Source organism: Lissotriton helveticus, chromosome 12 (genome assembly GCF_964261635.1).
Source record: "Lissotriton helveticus chromosome 12, aLisHel1.1, whole genome shotgun sequence".
NCBI classification, from domain to species: Eukaryota; Metazoa; Chordata; class Amphibia; order Caudata; family Salamandridae; genus Lissotriton; species Lissotriton helveticus.
In genome coordinates this window covers 657,319,609-657,333,138 of record NC_136073.1, presented here as the reverse complement: position 1 = coordinate 657,333,138, position 13,530 = coordinate 657,319,609, and the positions used below count along the sequence as shown (strand labels likewise).

Here is a 13,530-nt window from a genome sequence, read left to right as displayed (position 1 = left end):
GCACAAATAACGGGCAAGCCCTATGAAAAGCACAGCGTGAGTCTAGGTGCCACCTTGAAAAAGGAGGGTGACGTCTGGCCTCTGACAGCAGGAATATTAAGAGAGGAGAAAACATACTGCCTGCTATCGTGAAATTCCAAGATAGTCACGAAAAGCAATCTCATGCACTGCACAAGCTCTTTCCCATGATGCACCTCTCCTGCACTCTGTCTATACAAATGAGCAAGCAGAGAGTTCAGGAATAAAACACCTAAGCTCATGTCCCCAAAAAACAGCAGCAGACAACTCGCAGATATATTCACCAATTTCTAATGCTTTTCTTTTAAACACAAAATAAACAGCCTCACCGGTGGTAAGGCTTAAAAAAATTGAATAAACTCGTAAATGTTCCTCTCCACGGAAATCTTTAGTAAAAGGCGAAAGATTTTTTCGTTTTGAAGAGAAACCAGAGTAAGTTAGAATATGGCTCTCTGGGGGTAAGTGGCACCACATCAAAGACCCCGTCATTGCGAGGGTGAGGACCTGAGAGGTATTTTCAAAATCTAAGAAAGAGGACAAGAACCAGGCCGGTGAGGGAAGCAGGCCCAAATTTCAGAGTCTCTGCTCAAAGCACAGAAAATCAAAAAGGTGGACAGTTCCCATGCGTCTGTCTGGGAATATGCAAATTCTTTTCTGTACACACCTCAGCTCATTAGGAGGCGTTGCGGCTGCTGGGCAAGGGGAACGGGAAGCGTGCATCAGGCTTTAGGTGAAGTGGCACTGTAGGACTTTTGTACCCCAGCGATTTTACGCTTTCCACACCATCCTTCCAATCGTTAGGCTGTGAGCCACCACTGTGCTCTGCACATAGCCATGCACTTTAAGTCCCTTTTTCGCACGTACTTTCATTAAACCTGAATATAGAAGTATATATCTGTCTAGGCTAGAGGCACATGAAACAGGACTGGCGTGCCGCTTCAAGTGTACCTGAGAGGAATCTGACTCAGGATTGGCCACCCTCTCAGGGCACCGACTCAGGATTGGCCAACCTCTATGGGGCACCTCTAACGTGCACAAATAACGGGCAAGCCCTATGAAAAGCACAGCGTGAGTCTAGGTGCCACCTTGAAAAAGGAGGGTGACGTCTGGCCTCTGACAGCAGGAATATTAAGAGAGGAGAAAACATACTGCCTGCTATCGTGAAATTCCAAGATAGTCACGAAAAGCAATCTCATGCACTGCACAAGCTCTGTCCCATGATGCACCTCTCCTGCACTCTGTCGATGCAAATGAGCAAGCAGAGAGTTCAGGAATAAAACACCTAAGCTCATGTCCCCAAAAAACAGCAGCAGACAACTCGCAGATATATTCACCAATTTCTAATGCTTTTCTTTTAAACACACGATAAACAGCCTCACCTGTGGTAAGGCTTAAAAAAATTGAATAAACTCGTAAATGTTCCTCTCCACGGAAATCTTTAGTAAAAGGCGAAAGATTTTTTCGTTTTGAAGAGAAACCAGAGTAAGTTAGAATATGGCTCTCTGGGGGTAAGTGGCACCACATCAAAGACCCCGTCATTGCGAGGGTGAGGACCTGAGAGGTATTTTTAGGCTCTAAGAAAGAGGACAAGAACCAGGCCAGTGAGGGAAGCAGGCCCAATTTTCAGAGTCTCTGCTCAAAGCACAGAAAATCAAAAAGGTGGACAGTTCCCATGCGTCTGTCTGGAAATATGCAAATTCTTTTCTGTACACACCTCAGCTCATTAGGAGGCGTTGCGGCTGCTGGGCAAGGGGAACGGGAAGCGTGCATCAGGCTTTAGGTGAAGTGACACTGTAGGACTTTTGTCCCCCAGCGATTTTACGCTTTCCACACCATCCTTCCAATCGATAGGCTGTGAGCCACCACTGTGCTCTGCACATAGCCATGCACTTTAAGTCCCTTTTTCGCACGTACTTTCATTAAACCTGAATATAGAAGTATATATCTGTCTAGGCTAGAGGCACATGAAACAGGACTGGCGTGCCGCTTCAAGTGTACCTGAGAGGAATCTGACTCAGGATTGGCCACCCTCTCAGGGCACCGACTCAGGATTGGCCAACCTCTATGGGGCACCTCTAACGTGCACAAATAACGGGCAAGCCCTATGAAAAGCACAGCGTGAGTGTAGGTGCCACCTTGAAAAAGGAGGGTGACGTCTGGCCTCTGAGAGCAGGAATATTAAGAGAGGAGAAAACATACTGCCTGCTATCGTGAAATTCCAAGATAGTCACGAAAAGCAATCTCATGCACTGCACAAGCTCTTTCCCATGATGCACCTCTCCTGCACTCTGTCAATGCAAATGAGCAAGCAGAGAGTTCAGGAATAAAACACCTAAGCTCATGTCCCCAAAAAACAGCAGGAGACAACTCGCAGATATATTCACCAATTTCTAATGCTTTTCTTTTAAACACACGATAAACAGCCTCACCTGTGGTAAGGCTTAAAAAAATTGAATAAACTCGTAAATGTTCCTCTCCACGGAAATCTTTAGTAAAAGGCGAAAGATTTTTTCGTTTTGAAGAGAAACCAGAGTAAGTTAGAATATGGCTCTCTGGGGGTAAGTGGCACCACATCAAAGACCCCGTCATTGCGAGGGTGAGGACCTGAGAGGTATTTTTAGGCTCTAAGAAAGAGGACAAGAACCAGGCCAGTGAGGGAAGCAGGCCCAAATTTCAGAGTCTCTGCTCAAAGCACAGAAAATCAAAAAGGTGGACAGTTCCCATGCGTCTGTCTGGGAATATGCAAATTCTTTTCTGTACACACCTCAGCTCATTAGGAGGCGTTGCGGCTGCTGGGCAAGGGGAACGGGAAGCGTGCATCAGGCTTTAGGTGAAGTGGCACTGTAGGACTTTTGTCCCCCAGCGATTTTACGCTTTCCACACCATCCTTCCAATCGTTAGGCTGTGAGCCACCACTGTGCTCTGCACATAGCCATGCACTTTAAGTCCCTTTTTCGCACGTACTTTCATTAAACCTGAATATGGAAGTATATATCTGTCTAGGCTAGAGGCACATGAAACAGGACTGGCGTGCCGCTTCAAGTGTACCTGAGAGGAATCTGACTCAGGATTGGCCATCCTCTCAGGGCACCGACTCAGGATTGGCCAACCTCTATGGGGCACCTCTAACGTGCACAAATAACGGGCAAGCCCTATGAAAAGCACAGCGTGAGTCTAGGTGCCACCTTGAAAAAGGAGGGTGACGTCTGGCCTCTGACAGCAGGAATATTAAGAGAGGAGAAAACATACTGCCTGCTATCGTGAAATTCCAAGATAGTCACGAAAAGCAATCTCATGCACTGCACAAGCTCTTTCCCATGATGCACCTCTCCTGCACTCTGTCTATACAAATGAGCAAGCAGAGAGTTCAGGAATAAAACACCTAAGCTCATGTCCCCAAAAAACAGCAGCAGACAACTCGCAGATATATTCACCAATTTCTAATGCTTTTCTTTTAAACACAAAATAAACAGCCTCACCGGTGGTAAGGCTTAAAAAAATTGAATAAACTCGTAAATGTTCCTCTCCACGGAAATCTTTAGTAAAAGGCGAAAGATTTTTTCGTTTTGAAAAGAAACCAGAGTAAGTTAGAATATGGCTCTCTGGGGGTAAGTGGCACCACATCAAAGACCCCGTCATTGCGAGGGTGAGGACCTGAGAGGTATTTTCAAAATCTAAGAAAGAGGACAAGAACCAGGCCGGTGAGGGAAGCAGGCCCAAATTTCAGAGTCTCTGCTCAAAGCACAGAAAATCAAAAAGGTGGACAGTTCCCATGCGTCTGTCTGGGAATATGCAAATTCTTTTCTGTACACACCTCAGCTCATTAGGAGGCATTGCGGCTGCTGGGCAAGGGGAACGGGAAGCGTGCATCAGGCTTTAGGTGAAGTGGCACTGTAGGACTTTTGTACCCCAGCGATTTTACGCTTTCCACACCATCCTTCCAATCGTTAGGCTGTGAGCCACCACTGTGCTCTGCACATAGCCATGCACTTTAAGTCCCTTTTTCGCACGTACTTTCATTAAACCTGAATATAGAAGTATATATCTGTCTAGGCTAGAGGCACATGAAACAGGACTGGCGTGCCGTTTCAAGTGTACCTGAGAGGAATCTGACTCAGGATTGGCAACCCTCTCAGGGCACCGACTCAGGATTGGCCAACCTCTATGGGGCACCTCTAACGTGCACAAATAACGGGCAAGCCCTATGAAAAGCACAGCGTGAGTCTAGGTGCCACCTTGAAAAAGGAGGGTGACGTCTGGCCTCTGACAGCAGGAATATTAAGAGAGGAGAAAACATACTGCCTGCTATCGTGAAATTCCAAGATAGTCACGAAAAGCAATCTCATGCACTGCACAAGCTCTGTCCCATGATGCACCTCTCCTGCACTCTGTCGATGCAAATGAGCAAGCAGAGAGTTCAGGAATAAAACACCTAAGCTCATGTCCCCAAAAAACAGCAGCAGACAACTCGCAGATATATTCACCAATTTCTAATGCTTTTCTTTTAAACACACGATAAACAGCCTCACCTGTGGTAAGGCTTAAAAAAATTGAATAAACTCGTAAATGTTCCTCTCCACGGAAATCTTTAGTAAAAGGCGAAAGATTTTTTCGTTTTGAAGAGAAACCAGAGTAAGTTAGAATATGGCTCTCTGGGGGTAAGTGGCACCACATCAAAGACCCCGTCATTGCGAGGGTGAGGACCTGAGAGGTATTTTTAGGCTCTAAGAAAGAGGACAAGAACCAGGCCAGTGAGGGAAGCAGGCCCAATTTTCAGAGTCTCTGCTCAAAGCACAGAAAATCAAAAAGGTGGACAGTTCCCATGCGTCTGTCTGGAAATATGCAAATTCTTTTCTGTACACACCTCAGCTCATTAGGAGGCGTTGCGGCTGCTGGGCAAGGGGAACGGGAAGCGTGCATCAGGCTTTAGGTGAAGTGACACTGTAGGACTTTTGTCCCCCAGCGATTTTACGCTTTCCACACCATCCTTCCAATCGTTAGGCTGTGAGCCACCACTGTGCTCTGCACATAGCCATGCACTTTAAGTCCCTTTTTCGCACGTACTTTCATTAAACCTGAATATGGAAGTATATATCTGTCTAGGCTAGAGGCACATGAAACAGGACTGGCGTGCCGCTTCAAGTGTACCTGAGAGGAATCTGACTCAGGATTGGCCACCCTCTCAGGGCACCGACTCAGGATTGGCCAACCTCTATGGGGCACCTCTAACGTGCACAAATAACAGGCAAGCCCTATGAAAAGCACAGCGTGAGTCTAGGTGCCACCTTGAAAAAGGAGGGTGACGTCTGGCCTCTGACAGCAGGAATATTAAGAGAGGAGAAAACATACTGCCTGCTATCGTGAAATTCCAAGATAGTCACGAAAAGCAATCTCATGCACTGCACAAGCTCTTTCCCATGATGCACCTCTCCTGCACTCTGTCTATGCAAATGAGCAAGCAGAGAGTTCAGGAATAAAACACCTAAGCTCATGTCCCCAAAAAACAGCAGCAGACAACTCGCAGATATATTCACCAATTTCTAATGCTTTTCTTTTAAACACAAAATAAACAGCCTCACCGGTGGTAAGGCTTAAAAAAATTGAATAAACTCGTAAATGTTCCTCTCCACGGAAATCTTTAGTAAAAGGCGAAAGATTTTTTCGTTTTGAAGAGAAACCAGAGTAAGTTAGAATATGGCTCTCTGGGGGTAAGTGGCACCACATCAAAGACCCCGTCATTGCGAGGGTGAGGACCTGAGAGGTATTTTCAAAATCTAAGAAAGAGGACAAGAACCAGGCCGGTGAGGGAAGCAGGCCCAAATTTCAGAGTCTCTGCTCAAAGCACAGAAAATCAAAAAGGTGGACAGTTCCCATGCGTCTGTCTGGGAATATGCAAATTCTTTTCTGTACACACCTCAGCTCATTAGGAGGCGTTGCGGCTGCTGGGCAAGGGGAACGGGAAGCGTGCATCAGGCTTTAGGTGAAGTGGCACTGTAGGACTTTTGTACCCCAGCGATTTTACGCTTTCCACACCATCCTTCCAATCGTTAGGCTGTGAGCCACCACTGTGCTCTGCACATAGCCATGCACTTTAAGTCCCTTTTTCGCACGTACTTTCATTAAACCTGAATATAGAAGTATATATCTGTCTAGGCTAGAGGCACATGAAACAGGACTGGCGTGCCGCTTCAAGTGTACCTGAGAGGAATCTGACTCAGGATTGGCCACCCTCTCAGGGCACCGACTCAGGATTGGCCAACCTCTATGGGGCACCTCTAACGTGCACAAATAACGGGCAAGCCCTATGAAAAGCACAGCGTGAGTCTAGGTGCCACCTTGAAAAAGGAGGGTGACGTCTGGCCTCTGACAGCAGGAATATTAAGAGAGGAGAAAACATACTGCCTGCTATCGTGAAATTCCAAGATAGTCACGAAAAGCAATCTCATGCACTGCACAAGCTCTGTCCCATGATGCACCTCTCCTGCACTCTGTCGATGCAAATGAGCAAGCAGAGAGTTCAGGAATAAAACACCTAAGCTCATGTCCCCAAAAAACAGCAGCAGACAACTCGCAGATATATTCACCAATTTTTAATGCTTTTCTTTTAAACACACGATAAACAGCCTCACCTGTGGTAAGGCTTAAAAAAATTGAATAAACTCGTAAATGTTCCTCTCCACGGAAATCTTTAGTAAAAGGCGAAAGATTTTTTCGTTTTGAAGAGAAACCAGAGTAAGTTAGAATATGGCTCTCTGGGGGTAAGTGGCACCACATCAAAGACCCCGTCATTGCGAGGGTGAGGACCTGAGAGGTATTTTTAGGCTCTAAGAAAGAGGACAAGAACCAGGCCAGTGAGGGAAGCAGGCCCAATTTTCAGAGTCTCTGCTCAAAGCACAGAAAATCAAAAAGGTGGACAGTTCCCATGCGTCTGTCTGGAAATATGCAAATTCTTTTCTGTACACACCTCAGCTCATTAGGAGGCGTTGCGGCTGCTGGGCAAGGGGAACGGGAAGCGTGCATCAGGCTTTAGGTGAAGTGACACTGTAGGACTTTTGTCCCCCAGCGATTTTACGCTTTCCACACCATCCTTCCAATCGATAGGCTGTGAGCCACCACTGTGCTCTGCACATAGCCATGCACTTTAAGTCCCTTTTTCGCACGTACTTTCATTAAACCTGAATATAGAAGTATATATCTGTCTAGGCTAGAGGCACATGAAACAGGACTGGCGTGCCGCTTCAAGTGTACCTGAGAGGAATCTGACTCAGGATTGGCCACCCTCTCAGGGCACCGACTCAGGATTGGCCAACCTCTATGGGGCACCTCTAACGTGCACAAATAACGGGCAAGCCCTATGAAAAGCACAGCGTGAGTCTAGGTGCCACCTTGAAAAAGGAGGGTGACGTCTGGCCTCTGACAGCAGGAATATTAAGAGAGGAGAAAACATACTGCCTGCTATCGTGAAATTCCAAGATAGTCACGAAAAGCAATCTCATGCACTGCACAAGCTCTTTCCCATGATGCACCTCTCCTGCACTCTGTCAATGCAAATGAGCAAGCAGAGAGTTCAGGAATAAAACACCTAAGCTCATGTCCCCAAAAAACAGCAGCAGACAACTCGCAGATATATTCACCAATTTCTAATGCTTTTCTTTTAAACACACGATAAACAGCCTCACCTGTGGTAAGGCTTAAAAAAATTGAATAAACTCGTAAATGTTCCTCTCCACGGAAATCTTTAGTAAAAGGCGAAAGATTTTTTCGTTTTGAAGAGAAACCAGAGTAAGTTAGAATATGGCTCTCTGGGGGTAAGTGGCACCACATCAAAGACCCCGTCATTGCGAGGGTGAGGACCTGAGAGGTATTTTTAGGCTCTAAGAAAGAGGACAAGAACCAGGCCAGTGAGGGAAGCAGGCCCAAATTTCAGAGTCTCTGCTCAAAGCACAGAAAATCAAAAAGGTGGACAGTTCCCATGCGTCTGTCTGGGAATATGCAAATTCTTTTCTGTACACACCTCAGCTCATTAGGAGGCGTTGCGGCTGCTGGGCAAGGGGAACGGGAAGCGTGCATCAGGCTTTAGGTGAAGTGGCACTGTAGGACTTTTGTCCCCCAGCGATTTTACGCTTTCCACACCATCCTTCCAATCGTTAGGCTGTGAGCCACCACTGTGCTCTGCACATAGCCATGCACTTTAAGTCCCTTTTTCGCACGTACTTTCATTAAACCTGAATATGGAAGTATATATCTGTCTAGGCTAGAGGCACATGAAACAGGACTGGCGTTCCGCTTCAAGTGTACCTGAGAGGAATCTGACTCAGGATTGGCCACCCTCTCAGGGCACCGACTCAGGATTGGCCAACCTCTATGGGGCACCTCTAACGTGCACAAATAACAGGCAAGCCCTATGAAAAGCACAGCGTGAGTTTAGGTGCCACCTTGAAAAAGGAGGGTGACGTCTGGCCTCTGACAGCAGGAATATTAAGAGAGGAGAAAACATACTGCCTGCTATCGTGAAATTCCAAGATAGTCACGAAAAGCAATCTCATGCACTGCACAAGCTCTTTCCCATGATGCACCTCTCCTGCACTCTGTCTATGCAAATGAGCAAGCAGAGAGTTCAGGAATAAAACACCTAAGCTCATGTCCCCAAAAAACAGCAGCAGACAACTCGCAGATATATTCACCAATTTCTAATGCTTTTCTTTTAAACACAAGATAAACAGCCTCACCGGTGGTAAGGCTTAAAAAAATTGAATAAACTCGTAAATGTTCCTCTCCACGGCAATCTTTAGTAAAAGGCGAAAGATTTTTTCGTTTTGAAGAGAAACCAGAGTAAGTTAGAATATGGCTCTCTGGGGGTAAGTGGCACCACATCAAAGAACCCGTCATTGCGAGGGTGAGGACCTGAGAGGTATTTTCAAAATCTAAGAAAGAGGACAAGAACCAGGCCAGTGAGGGAAGCAGGCCCAATTTTCAGAGTCTCTGCTCAAAGCACAGAAAATCAAAAAGGTGGACAGTTCCCATGCGTCTGTCTGGGAATATGCAAATTCTTTTCTGTACACACCTCAGCTCATTAGGAGGCGTTGCGGCTGCTGGGCAAGGGGAACGGGAAGCGTGCATCAGGCTTTAGGTGAAGTGGCACTGTAGGACTTTTGTACCCCAGCGATTTTACGCTTTCCACACCATCCTTCCAATCGTTAGGCTGTGAGCCACCACTGTGCTCTGCACATAGCCATGCACTTTAAGTCCCTTTTTCGCACGTACTTTCATTAAACCTGAATATAGAAGTATATATCTGTCTAGGCTAGAGGCACATGAAACAGGACTGGCGTGCCGCTTCAAGTGTACCTGAGAGGAATCTGACTCAGGATTGGCCACCCTCTCAGGGCACCGACTCAGGATTGGCCAACCTCTATGGGGCACCTCTAACGTGCACAAATAACGGGCAAGCCCTATGAAAAGCACAGCGTGAGTCTAGGTGCCACCTTGAAAAAGGAGGGTGACGTCTGGCCTCTGACAGCAGGAATATTAAGAGAGGAGAAAACATACTGCCTGCTATCGTGAAATTCCAAGATAGTCACGAAAAGCAATCTCATGCACTGCACAAGCTCTGTCCCATGATGCACCTCTCCTGCACTCTGTCGATGCAAATGAGCAAGCAGAGAGTTCAGGAATAAAACACCTAAGCTCATGTCCCCAAAAAACAGCAGCAGACAACTCGCAGATATATTCACCAATTTCTAATGCTTTTCTTTTAAACACACGATAAACAGCCTCACCTGTGGTAAGGCTTAAAAAAATTGAATAAACTCGTAAATGTTCCTCTCCACGGAAATCTTTAGTAAAAGGCGAAAGATTTTTTCGTTTTGAAGAGAAACCAGAGTAAGTTAGAATATGGCTCTCTGGGGGTAAGTGGCACCACATCAAAGACCCCGTCATTGCGAGGGTGAGGACCTGAGAGGTATTTTTAGGCTCTAAGAAAGAGGACAAGAACCAGGCCAGTGAGGGAAGCAGGCCCAATTTTCAGAGTCTCTGCTCAAAGCACAGAAAATCAAAAAGGTGGACAGTTCCCATGCGTCTGTCTGGAAATATGCAAATTCTTTTCTGTACACACCTCAGCTCATTAGGAGGCGTTGCGGCTGCTGGGCAAGGGGAACGGGAAGCGTGCATCAGGCTTTAGGTGAAGTGACACTGTAGGACTTTTGTCCCCCAGAGATTTTACGCTTTCCACACCATCCTTCCAATCGATAGGCTGTGAGCCACCACTGTGCTCTGCACATAGCCATGCACTTTAAGTCCCTTTTTCGCACGTACTTTCATTAAACCTGAATATAGAAGTATATATCTGTCTAGGCTAGAGGCACATGAAACAGGACTGGCGTGCCGCTTCAAGTGTACCTGAGAGGAATCTGACTCAGGATTGGCCACCCTCTCAGGGCACCGACTCAGGATTGGCCAACCTCTATGGGGCACCTCTAACGGGCACAAATAACGGGCAAGCCCTATGAAAAGCACAGCGTGAGTCTAGGTGCCACCTTGAAAAAGGAGGGTGACGTCTGGCCTCTGACAGCAGGAATATTAAGAGAGGAGAAAACATACTGCCTGCTATCGTGAAATTCCAAGATAGTCACGAAAAGCAATCTCATGCACTGCACAAGCTCTTTCCCATGATGCACCTCTCCTGCACTCTGTCTATACAAATGAGCAAGCAGAGAGTTCAGGAATAAAACACCTAAGCTCATGTCCCCAAAAAACAGCAGCAGACAACTCGCAGATATATTCACCAATTTCTAATGCTTTTCTTTTAAACACAAAATAAACAGCCTCACCGGTGGTAAGGCTTAAAAAAATTGAATAAACTCGTAAATGTTCCTCTCCACGGAAATCTTTAGTAAAAGGCGAAAGATTTTTTCGTTTTGAAGAGAAACCAGAATAAGTTAGAATATGGCTCTCTGGGGGTAAGTGGCACCACATCAAAGAACCCGTCATTGCGAGGGTGAGGACCTGAGAGGTATTTTCAAAATCTAAGAAAGAGGACAAGAACCAGGCCGGTGAGGGAAGCAGGCCCAAATTTCAGAGTCTCTGCTCAAAGCACAGAAAATCAAAAAGGTGGACAGTTCCCATGCGTCTGTCTGGGAATATGCAAATTCTTTTCTGTACACACCTCAGCTCATTAGGAGGCGTTGCGGCTGCTGGGCAAGGGGAACGGGAAGCGTGCATCAGGCTTTAGGTGAAGTGGCACTGTAGGACTTTTGTACCCCAGCGATTTTACGCTTTCCACACCATCCTTCCAATCGTTAGGCTGTGAGCCACCACTGTGCTCTGCACATAGCCATGCACTTTAAGTCCCTTTTTCGCACGTACTTTCATTAAACCTGAATATAGAAGTATATATCTGTCTAGGCTAGAGGCACATGAAACAGGACTGGCGTGCCGCTTCAAGTGTACCTGAGAGGAATCTGACTCAGGATTGGCCACCCTCTCAGGGCACCGACTCAGGATTGGCCAACCTCTATGGGGCACCTCTAACGTGCACAAATAACGGGCAAGCCCTATGAAAAGCACAGCGTGAGTCTAGGTGCCACCTTGAAAAAGGAGGGTGACGTCTGGCCTCTGACAGCAGGAATATTAAGAGAGGAGAAAACATACTGCCTGCTATCGTGAAATTCCAAGATAGTCACGAAAAGCAATCTCATGCACTGCACAAGCTCTGTCCCATGATGCACCTCTCCTGCACTCTGTCGATGCAAATGAGCAAGCAGAGAGTTCAGGAATAAAACACCTAAGCTCATGTCCCCAAAAAACAGCAGCAGACAACTCGCAGATATATTCACCAATTTCTAATGCTTTTCTTTTAAACACACGATAAACAGCCTCACCTGTGGTAAGGCTTAAAAAAATTGAATAAACTCGTAAATGTTCCTCTCCACGGAAATCTTTAGTAAAAGGCGAAAGATTTTTTCGTTTTGAAGAGAAACCAGAGTAAGTTAGAATATGGCTCTCTGGGGGTAAGTGGCACCACATCAAAGACCCCGTCATTGCGAGGGTGAGGACCTGAGAGGTATTTTTAGGCTCTAAGAAAGAGGACAAGAACCAGGCCAGTGAGGGAAGCAGGCCCAATTTTCAGAGTCTCTGCTCAAAGCACAGAAAATCAAAAAGGTGGACAGTTCCCATGCGTCTGTCTGGAAATATGCAAATTCTTTTCTGTACACACCTCAGCTCATTAGGAGGCATTGCGGCTGCTGGGCAAGGGGAACGGGAAGCGTGCATCAGGCTTTAGGTGAAGTGACACTGTAGGACTTTTGTCCCCCAGCGATTTTACGCTTTCCACACCATCCTTCCAATCGATAGGCTGTGAGCCACCACTGTGCTCTGCACATAGCCATGCACTTTAAGTCCCTTTTTCGCACGTACTTTCATTAAACCTGAATATAGAAGTATATATCTGTCTAGGCTAGAGGCACATGAAACAGGACTGGCGTGCCGCTTCAAGTGTACCTGAGAGGAATCTGACTCAGGATTGGCCACCCTCTCAGGGCACCGACTCAGGATTGGCCAACCTCTATGGGGCACCTCTAACGTGCACAAATAACGGGCAAGCCCTATGAAAAGCACAGCGTGAGTCTAGGTGCCACCTTGAAAAAGGAGGGTGACGTCTGGCCTCTGACAGCAGGAATATTAAGAGAGGAGAAAACATACTGCCTGCTATCGTGAAATTCCAAGATAGTCACGAAAAGCAATCTCATGCACTGCACAAGCTCTTTCCCATGATGCACCTCTCCTGCACTCTGTCAATGCAAATGAGCAAGCAGAGAGTTCAGGAATAAAACACCTAAGCTCATGTCCCCAAAAAACAGCAGCAGACAACTCGCAGATATATTCACCAATTTCTAATGCTTTTCTTTTAAACACACGATAAACAGCCTCACCTGTGGTAAGGCTTAAAAAAATTGAATAAACTCGTAAATGTTCCTCTCCACGGAAATCTTTAGTAAAAGGCGAAAGATTTTTTCGTTTTGAAGAGAAACCAGAGTAAGTTAGAATATGGCTCTCTGGGGGTAAGTGGCACCACATCAAAGACCCCGTCATTGCGAGGGTGAGGACCTGAGAGGTATTTTTAGGCTCTAAGAAAGAGGACAAGAACCAGGCCAGTGAGGGAAGCAGGCCCAAATTTCAGAGTCTCTGCTCAAAGCACAGAAAATCAAAAAGGTGGACAGTTCCCATGCGTCTGTCTGGGAATATGCAAATTCTTTTCTGTACACACCTCAGCTCATTAGGAGGCGTTGCGGCTGCTGGGCAAGGGGAACGGGAAGCGTGCATCAGGCTTTAGGTGAAGTGGCACTGTAGGACTTTTGTCCCCCAGCGATTTTACGCTTTCCACACCATCCTTCCAATCGTTAGGCTGTGAGCCACCACTGTGCTCTGCACATAGCCATGCACTTTAAGTCCCTTTTTCGCACGTACTTTCATTAAACCTGAATATGGAAGTATATATCTGTCTAGGCTAGAGGC

General features: G+C 46.5%; 13 non-coding genes across 13 annotated transcripts; all 13 read right to left on the bottom strand.

The window, feature by feature from the left end:
* Nucleotides 1-339: 339 nt before the first annotated feature.
* Nucleotides 340-454, bottom strand: LOC144800072 (U5 spliceosomal RNA). The gene has a single exon (XR_013603990.1). It is a non-coding gene; the product is annotated as a U5 spliceosomal RNA (small nuclear RNA).
* A 935-nt stretch (nucleotides 455-1,389) lies between these two features.
* LOC144801457 (U5 spliceosomal RNA) lies at nucleotides 1,390-1,504 on the bottom strand. The gene has a single exon (XR_013605266.1). It is a non-coding gene; the product is annotated as a U5 spliceosomal RNA (small nuclear RNA).
* A 935-nt stretch (nucleotides 1,505-2,439) lies between these two features.
* LOC144801456 (U5 spliceosomal RNA) lies at nucleotides 2,440-2,554 on the bottom strand. The gene has a single exon (XR_013605265.1). It is a non-coding gene; the product is annotated as a U5 spliceosomal RNA (small nuclear RNA).
* A 935-nt stretch (nucleotides 2,555-3,489) lies between these two features.
* LOC144800436 (U5 spliceosomal RNA) lies at nucleotides 3,490-3,604 on the bottom strand. The gene has a single exon (XR_013604338.1). It is a non-coding gene; the product is annotated as a U5 spliceosomal RNA (small nuclear RNA).
* A 935-nt stretch (nucleotides 3,605-4,539) lies between these two features.
* Nucleotides 4,540-4,654, bottom strand: LOC144801455 (U5 spliceosomal RNA). Its single transcript, XR_013605264.1, has one exon. It is a non-coding gene; the product is annotated as a U5 spliceosomal RNA (small nuclear RNA).
* A 935-nt stretch (nucleotides 4,655-5,589) lies between these two features.
* LOC144800071 (U5 spliceosomal RNA) lies at nucleotides 5,590-5,704 on the bottom strand. The gene has a single exon (XR_013603989.1). It is a non-coding gene; the product is annotated as a U5 spliceosomal RNA (small nuclear RNA).
* Nucleotides 5,705-6,639: 935 nt separating this feature from the next.
* Nucleotides 6,640-6,754, bottom strand: LOC144801454 (U5 spliceosomal RNA). Its single transcript, XR_013605263.1, has one exon. It is a non-coding gene; the product is annotated as a U5 spliceosomal RNA (small nuclear RNA).
* A 935-nt stretch (nucleotides 6,755-7,689) lies between these two features.
* Nucleotides 7,690-7,804, bottom strand: LOC144801453 (U5 spliceosomal RNA). The gene has a single exon (XR_013605262.1). It is a non-coding gene; the product is annotated as a U5 spliceosomal RNA (small nuclear RNA).
* A 935-nt stretch (nucleotides 7,805-8,739) lies between these two features.
* On the bottom strand, nucleotides 8,740-8,854 carry LOC144800806 (U5 spliceosomal RNA). The gene has a single exon (XR_013604690.1). It is a non-coding gene; the product is annotated as a U5 spliceosomal RNA (small nuclear RNA).
* Nucleotides 8,855-9,789: 935 nt separating this feature from the next.
* LOC144801451 (U5 spliceosomal RNA) lies at nucleotides 9,790-9,904 on the bottom strand. The gene has a single exon (XR_013605260.1). It is a non-coding gene; the product is annotated as a U5 spliceosomal RNA (small nuclear RNA).
* A 935-nt stretch (nucleotides 9,905-10,839) lies between these two features.
* On the bottom strand, nucleotides 10,840-10,954 carry LOC144800512 (U5 spliceosomal RNA). Its single transcript, XR_013604408.1, has one exon. It is a non-coding gene; the product is annotated as a U5 spliceosomal RNA (small nuclear RNA).
* Nucleotides 10,955-11,889: 935 nt separating this feature from the next.
* On the bottom strand, nucleotides 11,890-12,004 carry LOC144801450 (U5 spliceosomal RNA). The gene has a single exon (XR_013605259.1). It is a non-coding gene; the product is annotated as a U5 spliceosomal RNA (small nuclear RNA).
* A 935-nt stretch (nucleotides 12,005-12,939) lies between these two features.
* LOC144801449 (U5 spliceosomal RNA) lies at nucleotides 12,940-13,054 on the bottom strand. Its single transcript, XR_013605258.1, has one exon. It is a non-coding gene; the product is annotated as a U5 spliceosomal RNA (small nuclear RNA).
* Nucleotides 13,055-13,530: the final 476 nt, after the last annotated feature.